Source organism: Taudactylus pleione, unplaced genomic scaffold, assembly GCF_031769625.1.
Source record: "Taudactylus pleione unplaced genomic scaffold, aTauple2 ptg000609l, whole genome shotgun sequence".
Classification (NCBI taxonomy): domain Eukaryota; kingdom Metazoa; phylum Chordata; class Amphibia; order Anura; family Myobatrachidae; genus Taudactylus; species Taudactylus pleione.
The window spans coordinates 11899264-11917110 of NW_028285011.1; the positions used below are offsets into that span (position 1 = coordinate 11899264).

The following is a 17847-nucleotide window of genomic DNA, read 5'->3' on the forward strand; positions in this document are numbered from 1 at the left end:
CCTGCGGCTTCGTCCAAGATGAAATCACTTCTGCCAAAAAATTTTTTATTTGAGGTGTTATAGTTTTATGCTTTGCATAGTGGCCCTGTTGCGGTAGTGGCCTACGTGACCAGCAACGCTATACAGACTGAAGGCAGCAGCGCCTTCACCCACCAGTCATACCACTGTCACTGTGTGCCATATGCACAGACAGCTATGTAGCCTATCCTATTCAAGTGAACGCGAGACCAAAGCCCCTTTCCCCCCACACGCATGGTGCCACACCTATCTCTTGCATTGATGATGTCAATATTTTTTTTCTGTTATTGCTGAGCTATACTTTGATGGATCGAGATGAAACAAAGTGCAGGTTATTTCTAGGAGTTTCCACTACAAAGTGATGCAGATTTTAATGAAAATCGGTTCAATAGTTTTTGAGCCAACTTGGAACAAACAGACAGACACAATGTTCTTATCATATTAGTATAGTTGAGATACAGGTAAAACATGCAATTTGAGGTACTGCACCTAAATGTTTTATACAACTGTAAGCCCCATCCCAGTATAGCCACAATGTAAACTCTGCAAAAAAAAAAAAATACACACACACACACACACACACACACACACACACACACACACACACACACACACACGTGCATAAATATTGGGACATTGACAGAATTTTCATATTTTGGCCTCTATTCACCACCACAATGGCTTTGAAATGAAACAAACAGGATGTGCTTTAACTGCAGACTTTCAGATTTAATTTGAGGGTAATTACATCCAAATCAGGTGAACGGTGTAGGAATTACAACGGTTTCTATATGTGCCTCCCACTTTTTAAGGGGCCAAAAGTAATGGGACGATCAACTCAAAAGCTATTTCATGGACAGGTGTGGGCTATTCCCTCGTTATTTCATTATCAATTAAGCAGGTAAAAGGTCTGGAGTTGATTCTAGGTGTGACATTTGCATTTGGAATCAGTTGCTGTCGACTCTCAATATGAGATCCAAAAAGCTGTCACTATCAGTGAAGCAAGCCATCATTACACTGAAAAATCAAAAAAAACCCATCAGAGAGATAGCAAAAACATTATGTGTGGCCAAATCAACTGTTTGGAACATTCTTAAAAAGAAAGAATGAACTGGAGAGCTCAGCAACACCAAAAGACCCGGAAGACCACGGAAAACAACTGTGGTGGATGATAGAAGAATTATTTCCCTGGTGAAGAAAAACCCCTTCACAACAGTTTGCCAAATCAAGAACACTCTCCAGGAGGTAGATGTATATGTGTCAAAGTCAACAATCAAGAGAAGACTTCACAAGAGTGAATATAGAGGGTTCACCACAAGATGTAAACCATTGGTGAGCCACAAAAACAGGAAGACCAGATTAGAGTTTGCCAAACAACATCTAAAAAAAGCAATTACAGTTCTGGAACAACATCCTATGGACAGATGAGACAAAGATCAACTTGTACCAGAGTGATGGGAAGAGAAGAGTATGGAGAAGGAAAGGAACTGCTCATGATCCAAAACATACCACCTCATCAGTTAAGCATGGTGGTGGTAGTGTCATGGCGTGGGCATGTATGGCTGCCAATGGAACTGGTTCCCTTGTATTCATTGATGATGTGACTGCTGACAAAAGCAGCAGAATGAATTCTGAAGTGTTTCGGGAAATATTATATGCTCATATTCAGTCAAATGCTTCAAAACTCATTGGACGGCGCTTCACAGTGCAGATGGACAATGACCCGAAGCATACTGCAAAAGCAACCAAAGAGTTTTTTAAGGCTAAAAAGTGGAATGCTATGCAATGGCCAAGTCAATCCCCTGACTTGAATCCGATTGAGCATGCATTTCACTTGATGAAGACAAAACTGAAGGGAAAATGCCCCAAGAACAAGCAGGAACTGAAGACATTTGCAGTAGAGGCCTGGCAGAGCATCACTAGGGATGAAACCCAGCGTCTGGTGATGTCTATGCGTTCCAGACTTCAGGCTGTAATTGCCTGCAAAGGATTTGCAACAAAGTACTGAAAAGTGAAAGTTAGATTTAGGATTGTTTAGTTTGTCCCATTACTTTTGGCCCCTTAAAAAGTGGGAGGCACATACAGAAACTGTTGTAATTCCTACACCGTTCACCTGATTTGGATGTAATTACCCTCAAATTAAATCTGAAAGTCTGCAGTTAAAGCACATCTTGTTTGTGTCATTTCAAAGCCATTGTGGTGGTGAATAGAGCCCAAAATATGTATATTCTGTCAATGTCCAAATATTTATGCACCTGACTGTGTATATATGTATGTATGTGTGTGTGTGTGTGTATATATATATATATATATATATATATATTTTAAATGGTTGAATAAGGACTACCCTTCACTGTTAGCCAATCACTAGTGGCCAGTATGGAAAAATGCTTGTGATTGGTTGCTGATAAACGGAAGTCCCAAGAGTTAAAGAATTAAAGGAAGATTTCATTTTATGTTAATAAAGTGATAAACGCCAGTGGTATGGTAAGCCGGGGAGTGGTAAGAAAATGTCAACATTGAGAATATCAACATTCAGAACACCAGAATGTCGATATGTTCTGAATGGAAGGTAACATCAACTTGTCAAATGTCGTCATTGCTAGTATGTTAACAGTTGGCTGTCAACCATGCAGTTTTCCATTGGGGAGATAAGTGTCCCTAACCCAAACCAGAGCCTAACCCTAACCTTACAATCTTTAAAAAAATCATCTGTTGACATTGTTATCCACATTTACAATGTCAACATTGTGAATGTCGACATTCAGACCATATTGACATTCTGGTGTCGACATTCTGAATGCATACAGACAAAACATTGTGATACAAGCAGTATTTATCAAGCAGTGAAAAGCATGGAGAAGTGTACCAGTACAGAAGTTGCCCATAGCAACCAATCAGCTCCTACTGTAGCTATTATTTGATAGACTGTACTTGATAAATGCTACTTCAAAGCTGATTGGTTGCTATGGGCAACTTTTCAACTGGTCCACTTCTCCATGCTTTTCACTGCTTGATAAATAGACCCCTGTATGAGCTGTCACTCTGATCCTGCAGCACCTACAGTATAATAAGTTTGTGACCATGCCAAATATACACAAGTACACAAGAACATAATAGTTCTTGAAGGCTCTTCAACCTAAATTGTTATAAAGCGGATGTAGAAGTATCTGGTGATGCGATATCAGACTACATACTAGAGGCAGACAGAGAGGTGACAGATGCTGGGTACACATTACTAGATATACTGTTCGAAGAATGCTATATCTGTAGCGGATCAGCAGGTGTGTACACCTTTATAAGTCTGTGAACAACGTTGTTCGCAGACAAAGCAGGTCAGCCCTGCAGTACAGCCATTGCCGATATATCATGCAGATATATCGGTCCTCTCCCCTTGAGAATGTAAGCTCTTGCGAGCAGGGCCTTCTGCCCTCTTGTGCTTCTCCTTACTTTATGTTCATCTACTTCTTACTCACCACTAGGACACCTAACACTTGGTGCCTATGCTTTGTTGCTTAATTGGGTGTTATGGCCACCTACAGTATGTATCAATGTATATTATCCATGTCCTTGTCCTTCATTGTATTGTATTTTACTGTAAGTTCACTTATGCACCTTGTAAGGCGCTACGGAACACTTGTGGCGCCATAAAAATAATATGAGATATGGTAAGAACTTACCCTTGTTATCTCTATTTCTACGAAGTCCATAGGGTTCCACAGGATACCTTGGGGTATAGGTGTGACGTCAGTCGCAGGGCACCAAAGAGTTAAGCTTTCAGCCTCCCAGGATGCACTAGGTCCCCCTCCTATACCCCGCCCCCGGGCCAAGGCACCTCAGTTAGTTACCAAGCCATAGGCCGGAGGAGGAGAAGGAAGAGAGAGAACAAAGATCTGGACACATACAAGAATCACATTCTCACCAGAGGGAGACGGAAAACCGGTGACCAGAGCAAAGCCCATCTGCAGCACAGGTGCGACAGGGCGGGAGTCCTGTGGAACCCTATGGACTTCGTAGAAATAGAGATAACAAGGGTAAGTTCTTACCATATCTCATATTTTCTACTTCAGGGTCCATAGGGTATCCACAGGATACCTTGGGGATGTCCCAAAGCAGTATCCTTTAAGGGTGGGGACGCTCCTGTGCAGAAAGGAGAATCCGCTGCCCGAAGGAAGCATCCTGAGAGGCGAAGGTGTCAAACCTGTAATACCTCACGAAGGTATGGACAGAAGACCACGTAGCAGCCTTGCAGATCTGAACTGCCGAGGCACCACGTCGAGCTGCCCACGAAGGACCCACAGACCTAGTGGAATGAGCCTTCAGAGAAGGAGGGACCGGTAGGCCTTCATGAAGATAAGCTTCAGAAATAGCCATACGGATCCAGGCTGCCAAAGTTTGCTTTGAAGCAGGCCAACCCTTTTTACGGAAGCCATAGAGGACAAACAAAGCGTCCGACTTCCTAAACGAAGAAGTGCGGTCAACATAAGTCCTTAAGGCCCGCACAACATCCAAAGAGGCCTCACCCACGGAAAGACCCGGTGAGTTAAAGGCCGGAACAACTATTTCCTCGTTAACATGAAACTGGGAAACTACTTTGGGAAGAAACTCGGGCCGAGTGCGGAGCACTGCCCTGTTCCCATAAAAAACCAAGAAAGGGGGTCTACAAGAAAGAGCCCCTAACTCAGAAACACGTCTGGCCGAAGCAATGGCCAGAAGGAAAACAGTCTTAGCTGTTAGCCATTTAAGATCCACTGAGCCCAGTGGTTCAAACGGCGGTCCTTGGAGAGCCCTCAGGACCACAGCCAAATCCCAAGGCGCCACAGGTGGAACAAAGGGCGGCTGAATGCGGAGAACACCCTGCATAAAGGTGCGCACATCCGGGATTGTAGCAATCCTACGGTGAAACCAGACAGATAGGGCCGAAACCTGTACCTTCAAAGAAGCAAGGCGAAGCCCATGATCTAGTCCCGCTTGCAGGAAGGCGAGAATCCGAGACAGACGAAACTCCCGCGGTGCATAACCTCTCGGTCGACACCACTGGAAGAACGTATGCCACACGCGATGGTATATCCTCGCGGAAGACGGTTTCCGAGCTCGTAACATGGTACGCACCACAGAGCTGGAAAACCCCCGGGACCTCAGCATGGCCGTCTCAACAGCCACGCCGTCAAAGACAGCCGAGTCAGGTCCGGGTGAAGGCAAGGACCCTGAGACAGAAGGTCCGGTCGTAGCGGCAACCGCAGAGGACTGTCCACGGACAGACCCTGAAGGTCTGAGAACCAGTGCCGTCTGGGCCACGCGGGAGCTATCAACAGGAGCGTCCCTCCTTCCTGTTTGAATTTCCGGATTACCCGTGGAAGAAGGGAGACCGGAGGGAACAGGTATGCGAACCGGAACGTCCACCGGACGGACAGAGCATCCACCAGAGACGCCCCTTCGTCTCTTGTGCGAGACCCGTACACCGGCAACTTGTTGTTGTGCCGGGACGCCATGAGGTCGATTTCTGGAAGACCCCACCTGTCCACCAGTAGTTGAAAAACGTCCGGGTGCAGGGACCATTCCCCCGGATGAACGTCCTGGCGACTTAGAAAGTCCGCCTCCCAATTTAGCACTCCCGGGATGAAGACCGCTGATATGGCCGGAAGATTGCGCTCCGCCCAAACCAGGATCCGAGAGACCTCTACGAGAGCCGCCCGACTGCGAGTTCCTCCTTGCCTGTTTATGTAGGCCACGGTGGTAGCGTTGTCCGACTGGACCTGCACCGGGCGACCCTGGAGAAACCGCTGTGCCTGCTGGAGAGCATTGAAGACCGCACGGAGTTCCAAGATATTTATTGGAAGCTCCGCTTCTGTCGGCGTCCACCTGCCCTGGAACAAGTGTGGACCCGAAACTGCTCCCCAGCCCCGAAGACTGGCGTCCGTTGTCAACAGGACCCAATTTGGAACCCAGAACGGACGTCCCTTGTTGAGGTGGGTCGTCTGTAACCACCACGCAAGGGACAGGCGAACCTCCTGGGTGAGCACAATCGTCTGGGACTTCAGAGACTGAGTCAGCCCGTTCCACTTGGACAGGATCAGGTGCTGCAGAGGTCTGGAGTGAAACTGGGCGTATTCCACCATGTCGAACACCGACACCATGGAGCCCAGTAACCTCATTGCCGAGTGTAAGGACACCCGGCGGCTGTGCAGGCAACTGCGCACCCTTGACTGTAAAGCAGAGATCTTGTCCTCCGTCACGAAGATCCTTTGCTGTCCCGAGTCCAATAAGGCTCCAAGATACAGAATCCTCCGAGACGGGATTAGAGTGGACTTCTGCCAGTTGATTAGCCAGCCGTGCCGTTGCAGCAGTGCAATGGTCAGGTCCAAGTGGCGTAACAGGAGCTCTGGAGATCCTGCCACCAATAACAGGTCATCCAAATACGGCAACATGCGGACTCCCTGCAGCCGCAGAGAAGCCGCCATGACCGCCATCACCTTGGTGAAAACACGTGGTGCTGTTGCCAGGCCAAAAGGTAACGCCCGAAACTGGAAGTGGTCGCTGCGGATTGCAAACCTGAGGAACTGTTGATGGTGCAAAAGAATAGGGACATGCAGGTAAGCGTCCTGTATGTCCAATGACACCAAGTAGTCCCCAGGTTCCAGCGCCAGAATGATGGACCGTAGGGTCTCCATCCGAAACATCGGGACCCGCAAAGACTTGTTGAGTGCTTTGAGGTTGAGAATCGGACGATATGACCCATTGGGTTTCTGTACCAAAAATAGATTTGAATAGAAACCCTGGCCCCTCTGGGAGAATGGAACAGCCACTATAACTCCAGCCTGGAGCATAGTGTGCAATACCTTCCGCAGCTCCGTAGCCTTGTTCCGGTCTGATGGGAGACCCGTGGTGAAGAAGCGAGCCGGGGGTCTGTGCCGGAAGGAGAGGGCGTATCCGTGGGAAACCACCTCCAGAACCCAAGTGTCTGTCGTAGTGGTCGACCAACACTGGGCGAACTGTAGCAGGCGGCCTCCCACCCTGGGATCCCCCAAAGGGAGGCCCAGACCGTCAGGCCGCAGGCTTGTCATCTGGCTTGGGGGCCGGACGTCTGGTACTCCATGCCTGCTTCCGGGGCTTGACCGATTTCTTAGGGCCAGCCTGTCGAGGAAACGACTGTGGTTTGGGCCTGCCCTGGGCCCTAGATGACCGAAAGGACGATGGTCCCGAACCAGAAGGAGCAGCGGCCGACGGGAGACAAGCAGATTTGGCTGCCGCCAGCGTGGCCACAATCTTATCCAGATCCGGACCGAAGAGAACTTCTCCGGTAAACGGCAACGCTTCCAGACCTTTCTTGGAATCTGCGTTCGCCTTCCAGGATCGCAGCCACAAGGTGCGACGAGCAGCCACCGCTGCTGAAGAAATTCTAGACACCAGAGTACTAATGTCTAGAGCCGCCTCGTTGATGTAGGTGGCCGAATCACGGAGATTGCCAATCAACTCCGCCTGTTCGGCCGGACAGTCGGATTCAAAAGAAGCCTCTAATGAATCCGCCCAGCGCTCCATCGCTCTGGCAACCCAGCAAATGGCCATAGCCGGCCGTGCTGCCCCCCCTGCAAGGGAATAAGCGGACTTCAGGCAGATTTCTACCTTGCGGTCCGTAGCATCCTTAAGGGAGGACATGGATGGCATCGGCAATGTGGCACTACGGACAAGACGGGTCACGTGAGAATCCACCTGTGGAGGGGATTCCCACTTAGCAAAATAATTATCCGCGAACGGATAAGCCACCGCCAGGCGTCTCTGCGGCTGGTATCTTTTGCCAGGTTGTTTCCACGCCTCCTCTAAATGGTCCACCAACTGACCCGAAAGAGGAAAGACTGTGGCATCGCCCTTCACATCTTTGAAAAAGGCATACTTAGATTTAGCCGCTGGGGGAACTTCGTCCTCAATCACCAAGGCTGTGCGGACCGCCCGAATAAGTCCAGGAATATATACTTTGGACTTAGCATCAGCGTCCTTAGTATGGAGAGGTTCCTGATCGTAAGGATCCAGAATCTCCCCATCATCAGACGTCCCTTCGTCATCCTCATAAGGAGCGGACAGAGATGCCACCGGCCTTTTATGAGGCCGCATCACAGACTCCCCTTGCAACACATCCGACAAGTGCTGTACAGAACTCGTCAGGGAGTTAACCCACGCTGGCTCCTGAGAACCCGGGAGCGGGGAAATAGGGAGACTGTGGGGTACCACCAATTGTCGTGGGAACCCCTGCATGGGTGACGACACCACAGACTGCTGGGACAAACCCATCGGAGTAAACGCGGGCTGCGGAGCTAACTGGCCCACTAAAGCTGTTAACGCCTGAGCGAAACAAGCCCAGGGCGGCTCCTGTACCGGTGCTGTAACCGTAATAGGCCGCGCCATGGACAAACACTGCCGGCAAAGGCCCTCCGCGCTACCCTCCCCCTCCGCTAACGGTACTTTGCACGTGGTACACTGTAGCCGGAGGGGAAAATCACTTTCAGACATGATGGCACCACGTATGTGACCTCTCTCACCAATTAAGTATTAAATAGGCGAGAGACCACCCTGCAGCACCGCACCGCAAGGGCTTTAGCAGAAGAACAGGGACAGTAATAAAGCTGACAGTTTAGAGAAGAAAAGTTACAGGCAGCGCTAGCACAGTCACATACAATGCAGAGAAATAACAATTCCTGCACTAACAGCGCTGATCACTCAACTACACAGACACAGGGCCTGGTAGGACACAGCGCTGCATACACAGACCTGAGCCACAGCGGAGGAGAGGTATGCGGGGGGACCCAGACCACGATGCTTCCGTCCAGCGCTTCCAGCAGCGTTCACCATGTGTTCTGGAGAAGATGGCCGCCGAGGAGCAGAGAGGAGGCTGGCCTGGGGGAGGAGCACTGCCACAGGACCAGTCGGCAGCATGCAGAGAGGGCTGTGTGCAGCGGGGGAGGCGCCGGCTGTGAGACAGGGAAGGCGCGCTCCCCTGGCATGCATTTAACCCCTGGGACGCCGCAGCGCTACCGCTCTGCTGCGGTCCGCTGTCCCAGGGGGTAGTGGAAGCGCAGGTTGGTCGCCTGGCTCCACGCTGCAGCCAGTCCCCAGGGAGCCCCCTGCCTGGGACTTAGGACCATGTGATCAGCGGGGACCCACCGCGGGACCCCGCTGCTTACCTCTGTCCCCCTTGAATCCGGCCATGGTCCGGAGCATCTGGGGTCACCGCTAGCTGTGACCCCAGACGCCCACCAGCATCCCCGGATCAGTACCGGCGTTCTGGTACCGGCGGGGTGTAGGGAAGACAGCATGGACGTCAGGACTGACAGTCCATGCTGTTCATCCAGATGTGCAGCCACAGCTGCATGAAGAAGAAGCTTCAGGGGCTCTTCTAGCCCCCACTCCAACAGGTGCACCCGACTCCGGCCGGGCACCAAACTAAACTGAGGTGCCTTGGCCCGGGGGCGGGGTATAGGAGGGGGACCTAGTGCATCCTGGGAGGCTGAAAGCTTAACTCTTTGGTGCCCTGCGACTGACGTCACACCTATACCCCAAGGTATCCTGTGGATACCCTATGGACCCTGAAGTAGAAAAACGATAATAATAATCTGCATGTATGTACGAGACTGCTGACTGCTACACACTGCAGAACAGTCTGAGTGTTTATATATTGAACTTGTTACTTCATTGACAAAAAATTCTAGTGGACACTTTTAAAGACTTTGACGACAAAATGAGTGAATTGAACTAGGCAAAGCATGCTATTACATCTGGGACACTAATCCCAAATAATACCTGGGACAACAGAATTACCGACGACACCTGTACCAAGTGGCCCTGGAGTGGTGAGTATACGTGTGGGGAGACGCCAATATATCGTAATACCCACCACCTACACTAACTGCTGCATAGCAGTGTCCCTGGGGAACATATAATAGATGCCAAGAGCATAAATTATGCGGAGAGCTATCCCTGAAGGAGAGATGCTGACAGCCCACAGTGATTTAAGGTAGAGGTGACCGCACACTCACCTTTCTTATCTCTCCCCTTACTGTCTATACTCCCTGACAGCTGCACAGCAGTATCCCTGAGGAAGCTATGGTAGTTGCCAAGAGCACAAACCATTCGGAGAGTTATCCCTGAAGGAGAAACTGACCCCCCCGCAGTGAAGAGGGGAATTAAGATAGGATTATATCCATTATACTTAACGGACAACAGAGGTTTAAAGAACACCTGATCATTTTAAGAATAAATAAAAGTGCAGATTTGCTTTCCACTTAAAGACCGTACACACGGGACGATTTGTTCCATGAACTACATCATCCTGTGTGTCCCCGGCAGGGGTGTGCTCAGTGTTAACAACACAAACACAACGAAATCAAGAATGATTTCGTTCAGTGCCGGGCTCCCTGCCTCATCCCCGAACATGTTCAACCTGACATTATCGTCAGGTTAGACGGGAGGTTCGGGCAATGAACTGCAACTACCAACTGCAAACTGGTAGCGCACATTGGCAGTTATCATTCATAGTTTTCGGCCAGAAACTGAACGATTTTTTGGACAACTGAACGATAACAGTGTCATTATCGTTTAGTCGTCCAAAAAATCGTCTTGAGTGTACACGCCTTTACCCTGAGAACATTATTTCTGACTCCACAATATAAAACGTCAATCAGTTGAACGCACTTTTCTCTACTGTATGTACGAGCGACCGACTGCACGTACACTGTCTACAGGAACCATCGACACTGACATCACAATTGGGTGGGCAAATTTAAATGCCCGTTAAATTGTCATGTCTGACCCCATATATTGAGCAACAGATTGCTGTTTAGTTTACCAAAATGGCCGCTTGGTTGGAGCGATGGCTGGTCAGCCGCTAAGTCGGGAAAGTGTGTACCCAGTTTTAGGGAATTACTTTTTTTTACAGAAAGTGTTTTAGATCCATAAAATACTCTTCCAGCAAGTATGGTAGGGACTTCTAGAATTCACACAGAGGTGTCCACATACATCTAGCCTCCTTGCGCGCTAAACGGCCCTTCTAGTTGCACCATGCTCTAGCGTGACTTGGTAGCGCTGAGCGTCTTTTTGTGCAACTTTTTACCTTCAAATGCTTTTTATTTGCATAGCGATGCAAATAGTTAGCGGGTGTAACTGCATGTGAAATGCTACATTACAGTGTCAGCGGCTGTAACACTGTAACATAGCATTTCACATGCAGTTACACCCGCAGTCACACACAGAACATAGGCATGCTGCATATCATTTTAGTCAGCTGAAGCTGCTTGTGCTAAATATTCACATTACTATGCGAATAAGATGCATTTGAAGGTAAAAAGCTGCACAAATAGACGCTCGGCGCTACCAGGTCACACGGAGCTCCCATGTTATGTGTGGCGTGACTTGTAGCGGAGGATAAATGTATGTGGACACATCTGTAGGTCAACATATTGCTATTGATTAATTATTGATACATTTTTGTCATAAATTGTGATAAAAGAAACAGATTTCAAAAAAGGGATCGAATAATAGCCGCAGACTAATATGACTAAATTACAATGCAGTGATTTATTAGTAGCTAATGCTTGTGTCTGTCACTTTTGGTAATTTATTACTCTTATTCCAGTCATAAAGTTTATGCCTTATGTCTAATACTTTATAAGAAAGGTTAGCAAATGGAAATGCTTACGATGACTGCTTGTAATGTCATAATATAGGAGTCTATTAATTATCACTTAATTTATACAAAAACAGTTAAAAATGAACACCTAATTTTGCATAAATTAAATAATAGGGCCATTCATCATAAAGGTAATGCAGGAGATATCACTGATGTCTCCTGCTTACCTATCAGCCCCGAGTTGTCCTGCTGTCCCTGTATTGGGACATAAATCATCAAGCTCCGAATATACAATATTTTGAGAGCTTGACTGCTGCAACAGTCACCATATTCAGATGGTGTTTGTTCCTCCTCCTTCTCTATAAGGAATCCCAGGTTGCACCGAGGGATCCATTCGGAACCCTCCACCACTGCCCGGCTCCTTCCGCTGGATGCCGGGGCTTTGTGCAACTGTGTGAACCCTAATTAACAGAGGCGCCCTAGCACTGCAGAGTCAGACTTGACAATGCTAATTTTAACTGTGTGAAGGAGATTGTGGAGACAGCTGATCTTCGGATAAGCGGTCTCCACACTAGATTAATTAACATAATGAATTAGCTCCATATATTCTTGCTTATCACATCTGAGAGAAGCAATAAGTAATTTGTCCTGCAGTGGTCACATTAAAGTTATATTTATTAGCATCTCAGCAGCTAGGTATCTTCTCTGTATAATTAGGAAACCCCTCTCCCCCCCCCCCCCCCCCAAAAAAAAAAAAAAAAAAACACACACACTTTATTTGTTATTGTATTAAAATGTACATTATATGTAAAGTTTCACTCTACCGAGAATTAATTTACATTTGTTGCCCCTTTTGGTCCCATGCCATGATTCTCCCTTTGCTATAGAATAAATAGATGGAAATAACATAGCTTAAATGGGTGACTGTTCATAATACATTATTAATAACTATTAATATAAATAGAGCAAATAAATCTGTGAAATACAAAGTGTGCAGAGTGCTGCCTCTGCCACTATCCTCCTCTAATTCCGGGCATATGTTTCCCTTCAACAAAACATGGGTCCCATACAGCAATTCATGAAAGGTGAATGGGGAAGGGGTGGGATTATCATTCAATACAGGCTGTGGCATGTGCAATGGGGCTGATGCAGAGCGAGTACTATTCCTGTTTGCCTACATATCTATTGCATTATTTTGCTCTGTGCATGCTCAAAAAATGATTGAACATAAATGTGCTTATGCCATTTAAGGAGTGTTCTAACCAAGACAAGTACAAAAAAGGCATGTTTACACAAATGTCATTCATACTGAAATGCAGAAATAGGCATATACACCTGTCAGGGAGTATATCTTTTGCACTGTTATAGGGCACACACTGGGGATGATAACTTGTCGTAAACCAGGCGAATATGCTACTAACTCATCTCCCCCAATAGCACATAATAAGTCATACTGTTTCAAACCGAATCGTTTATCCCCAACCCCATTGTGATAGAAAACCAATCTCTCTTAAGACCCCTACATACTAGACGATATCTTGAGCGATGTGGCCGATTTTTACGCATCTGAACGACAAACCGTTCATATCATCCAGTGTGTACACTTTATCACGATCACTATGCACGTTCCCACGAGTCGTTGTTCGCATCTTCAGATCTTTTATACATGCAGGAAGATTTGTCAATCTCATTAACGATTCCCCTCTTATCGCGCAGTGTGTCCGCACTATCGAAAAAATTATTTTTTTTCTGGACGATGTGGCCTTCACTTGACAGGCATTCCCTCGACACTCCACTCCCATAGGCCTGCTTCATGCTGGTGATTTTAGCATGAGCAGGTATGAAGGACACAGATACGTGCACAGATCAGTGAGATCCGTGCATGCATCTGTGTGTAAAACGCATAAAGTCTTAAAATAAAAAAATACGTGGGGTCCCCCCTAAAAGCATAACCAGCGCCGGACTTTTTCAGAGCCAGTCCTGGTTGTGTAAATATGAAGGACAAAAGAGATAGGGTCCCCTGTATTTAGCGCACTGGGCTCAGTGAACCAGTCCTGGTTTTGGAGATCCAGGGAACAAAATGAGTATGGGTCCCCTGCACTTTTTAGAACTAGCACCGTACTCTAGCGGGGTTTAATGCAACAGCCAGGGGAACCCTTTCACTGTGTCCCCTGGCCAAAGCATTGCACCTGACCGTTAGTCAGCCCAGGCCATGGAATCCCTGGGGAGGTGGGGCCCTCTCCAGGTCACCCCAGACCTGGGCTGATAGCTCGGGGCTATCCCCGGCACCCTGACCGGTGGGTGCCGGGTTGATTGTGTAAAGTGTAGGTAAAAAATAGATGTAGTAATATTGTCTCATGCTGGAGAACTACATGTCCCAGCAAGCCTTCTCCGCATGCTGGTACTTGGAGAACCACAAGTACCAGCATGCAGAGCATTAAGGGCCTGCTGGTACCTGTAGTTCACCTGCAAAAGAAATACTAAAATAACCACAAGAGACACACTGTGACAGTATAATTTTATGAAAACATACATGCACACTCACATTCACGCATACTCACCTATAATCCCTGTAGCCATTCACATCCCCTTATCCAGTAAAATACACGCCACGACCTCTTTGACCTGTAAGGACAGTACTTCTGGAATGACAGCTCTGCCGTGGCATTTCTCTTAGAAATGTCCGGGCTGAGCTTTCATTGGCTGAGAGAGGTGAGTCTCTGCCTCCCTCAGACACTAAACGGTTCCCACCATTGACTTCAGTGGTGAGAACCGCTAGGTTACTAAAGGTTACCTCCACATAGGAAGAGCCAGCACTTGGAGATGGGATCATGTCCAAGTGCCGGCTTATCACGTGATGCTGGCTCATCACATTATGTTGATGGTATTAAGGTTTTGCCCACCAAAAAAAATGTACGCACCTCTCAACCTATTTTGAATGAGAGTGTGCGCTCCTGATACCCGCGGATTCCAATAAAAAAAAAAAATGGGTGGATGTTTTGGGGCCAAAACCTGTGGGGGGAGAAAAAAACTGTTCTGGATGCTCCTCTCTCTGCTGGCTGCTGCATGCTCCACCCTCCAGACTGGCTGCTGCACTTCCATCAAAGAAGCTGAAGCCGCCCAGACTAAACTAAGTGACTGCACACTGACACGGGGTCACACACATTGACAGGGGAGTTGCACACACTGACAGGGGGGGGTCACACACATACTGACAGGATGACAGGAGTACCACACCCACTGATGTCATAATCAGGAATCTCATTGTGCGCTGTGGAAGATGCTGGAGGAAGACTGAGCCACTTCAGCAGGTCGGAGATGCTCCTCCGGATGACAACGCACTGGAAGGTGAGTAATTTTTGGACTAATTAAGCTAATTGTAAACCTCCAATTGCTTAATTAGTCATTAGGAGAGTGTCCAATGGCTTCAGAAGTCCATACAATATTTTTGTAAAAATAATGATATTAGGAAAAAATAGACTTACTCTGAAGCTGCGAGAAAAAAAACGGATGCACAAAAAAAAAAATCTCTCACCCAATTGAATACAATTTTTTATTTGTAAACTCGCACCTACTGTATGCCTCTGTGTGTAAGTACTGCGTACATCCGGGGTGGGATGGTGTTACCACTCGAGGTTTTGAAAATGCATCAAAAAAAGCCCAAGCCCTTATACAGTTTTATATAAAGCAGAAATCTATTGGCTCCTAGAGAAAGAGGTTGAAGCAGTGATAATTGTGCATGATGTACTGGTTTAAACAAAGTCTACAGTTTACACAAAGTACCTGAGAACAGGCAGAGCATTGTATAATGTGTACTCGTCATAGCTCAGCATTCCTGGCAACTATCCTAATACTATAGATCCACCAAATTAGAAACAGAAACAAATTAATATTACTGTACTTGTAGGAAAGTAGGTCGTGGAATAGCATGTGTGATACCTGCAGTTTACAAATGTCTGCTTTTTCTATATTGCCTTCCTTCATTTATCTGCACTTTCCGTACCTACAGTATACTGAACAATGCAATTGCAAAGACAGCAAATTAATGATTCAGGTTCTCAATCTCTACATAATTATACTATTATTCATTTCTCTTTGTTATAATCTACAGTTGGGTTGATAGTTACTTCAAACTATGGGCCTCATTTAGAATTGTATGCTAATGCTGCTGCATCTGTGTACGCAGCTGCGATGTGAAAATATGCAAATGCTGCAGCTGCCGGGAGATGTACCGAGAGGCCCACCTGCAGCTTTGCAAATCTAAGCATCTGCATACAAAGACGCAGGATCGGTCGCTGATCATTCTGTTATCGCAGTCCTGAGTAAGTCTATTGTTCCGCAGAATGGACATGGGAACTAACTCGTTGGAGTCATATTCCTTGTGTACGGGATTGCAGATGCAAGATGTGACACGTCTCCATAACAGTCACGGCACGCCTGAGTTCTTTGCCGCCACTTTCCGCCACCTCCCTCAAACGCTCTCTGACAATCACACTGCAAGTAAATAGTCACTGCGAGCGACTACGGTAATGAATCTTGACGCATGTGCAGATTGCCGGTTAATGCTCAACTGCAAAAACATCAGCATAGCACACCAGTTTGAATCAGGCTCATGTCCATTGATAGAAATATTGTGATTTTATACAGTAGTTGACTGAGACATTCTGATTTTGGGTGGGATGCATCATTGCAGATATTGTGGTTAAACCACTGAAAACTACGTTGGCCGCTCCCAGCATTTGCACCAAGACCCGGAATGCGATATATTCCAGGTCTTGGATGCGGTTGGCAACGCTATCTTTAGATGGCCTTGCCCGATAGAAGCCTATGGGCTTCTATTCACAACTTCCACTTGAGAGGGTACCAATTGGATCCCTCCCAACACCCCCCGCGGCTCCTGCATCACTCAACGCATACGCAGAAGGACTCTGGGTCATAAATCCGGAAGTCCTTCTGTTGCAATGTCCTTTGTGATGTTTTTCAAGCATACGACGTTAATAAAAGCAGTGATGCTTGCGATGAGTGGCAGGAAGCATCGCGCGTCATGCATCCCGCCCATTATCCATTATACATATAGTACCCACTCTCTGTATTATGAGAAAAAAATCAATAAGGAGGAAATGCTGATGGCAGCCAAATGAAACTTCTTCAGCTGAGTTGTGAGAGTTTCAATGTGGAGCAGGTAAGACAGGTTACAGGCAGCGTATCCCAGCGATATGGAAACAGAGCATGCTGGTGCTATGTGTATATAGAAACAGGTGCAGAGGTTAATTTGCTGTTTAGAGTAGTAGGTCAGATTCACATAGGATAAAAGTCTGTAGAAGTTACTAAGGCTGGTGAATCTACAGAAAGCAAAGAAGATTTGGCTTTGTGCATATTTATAGACACTAGGGGCAAAATGTAATAGAGTCTGAGTTTTATTTGCGAGACAAACTCGGACCTTCTTGCGCATTTAAAGCTCAAAGTTTGTCCCACAACTCGGGAATCTTGTAAATTTTTTCCTATGAAAACTCGGACCTTGTAATGCGACTACAGAAGCCTTCACAGATCAATGAGATCCATGAAGACTTCTGTATTTAAAAAAATAGTAAAATGTAAAAATAAAATAATGACGGGCAACCCCCCCCCTCACAAGCATAACCAGCCCCAGCTGTCATGGATCTTAAAATACAGGGAAAAAATGTGTATGGTTCCCCTGTATTTTAAGAACCAGCTGGGCGGTGGGTGCTGGGTGTAAAAAATGGAATTTGTATGAAATACCGCCGGCCGCATGGTTCGATTCCCGTCAGCGGCAGCCCGACAGGAGCAGAGTGCGACGCAGCGGAAGCCCGACAGCGCTGGAAATCCCGATCGTGGATAGGTAAGTATCCACTAACCTAACCCCCTAACCCTCCTTAGGGGTGCCTAACCCTAACCACCCCCTTCCCCGCTGCCTAAACCTGTCCCCCGGGGGGGGGTGCCTAACCCTAAGTCCCCCCGGGGGTGCCTAACCCTCCCTCCCCCTAGCCTAACCCTAACCCTCCCGGGGGGTGCCTAACCCTAAGTCCCCCCCCCCACGGCTGTCCGCTCGCGGCGCCCGGGATCACTACGATCGTGATGCCGGGCGCCGGTCTCCCGGCGTCGGGGAAATGCGGGCGTCTACATCTACACGCCCGGCATTTCACCCTTGCCGGGATAAGACAGTCGGGAAGCCGGCTGCCGGTATTTAGGCA

At 47.4% G+C, this 17847-nt stretch overlaps 1 protein-coding gene across 1 annotated transcript in view; it reads right to left on the reverse strand.

Moving 5' to 3' along the window:
* LOC148480637 (sodium/hydrogen exchanger 2-like) overlaps positions 1-17847 on the reverse strand; it is a 92885-nt gene that overhangs the window by 40808 nt on the left and 34230 nt on the right. The gene's annotated exons all lie outside the window — the stretch shown is intronic.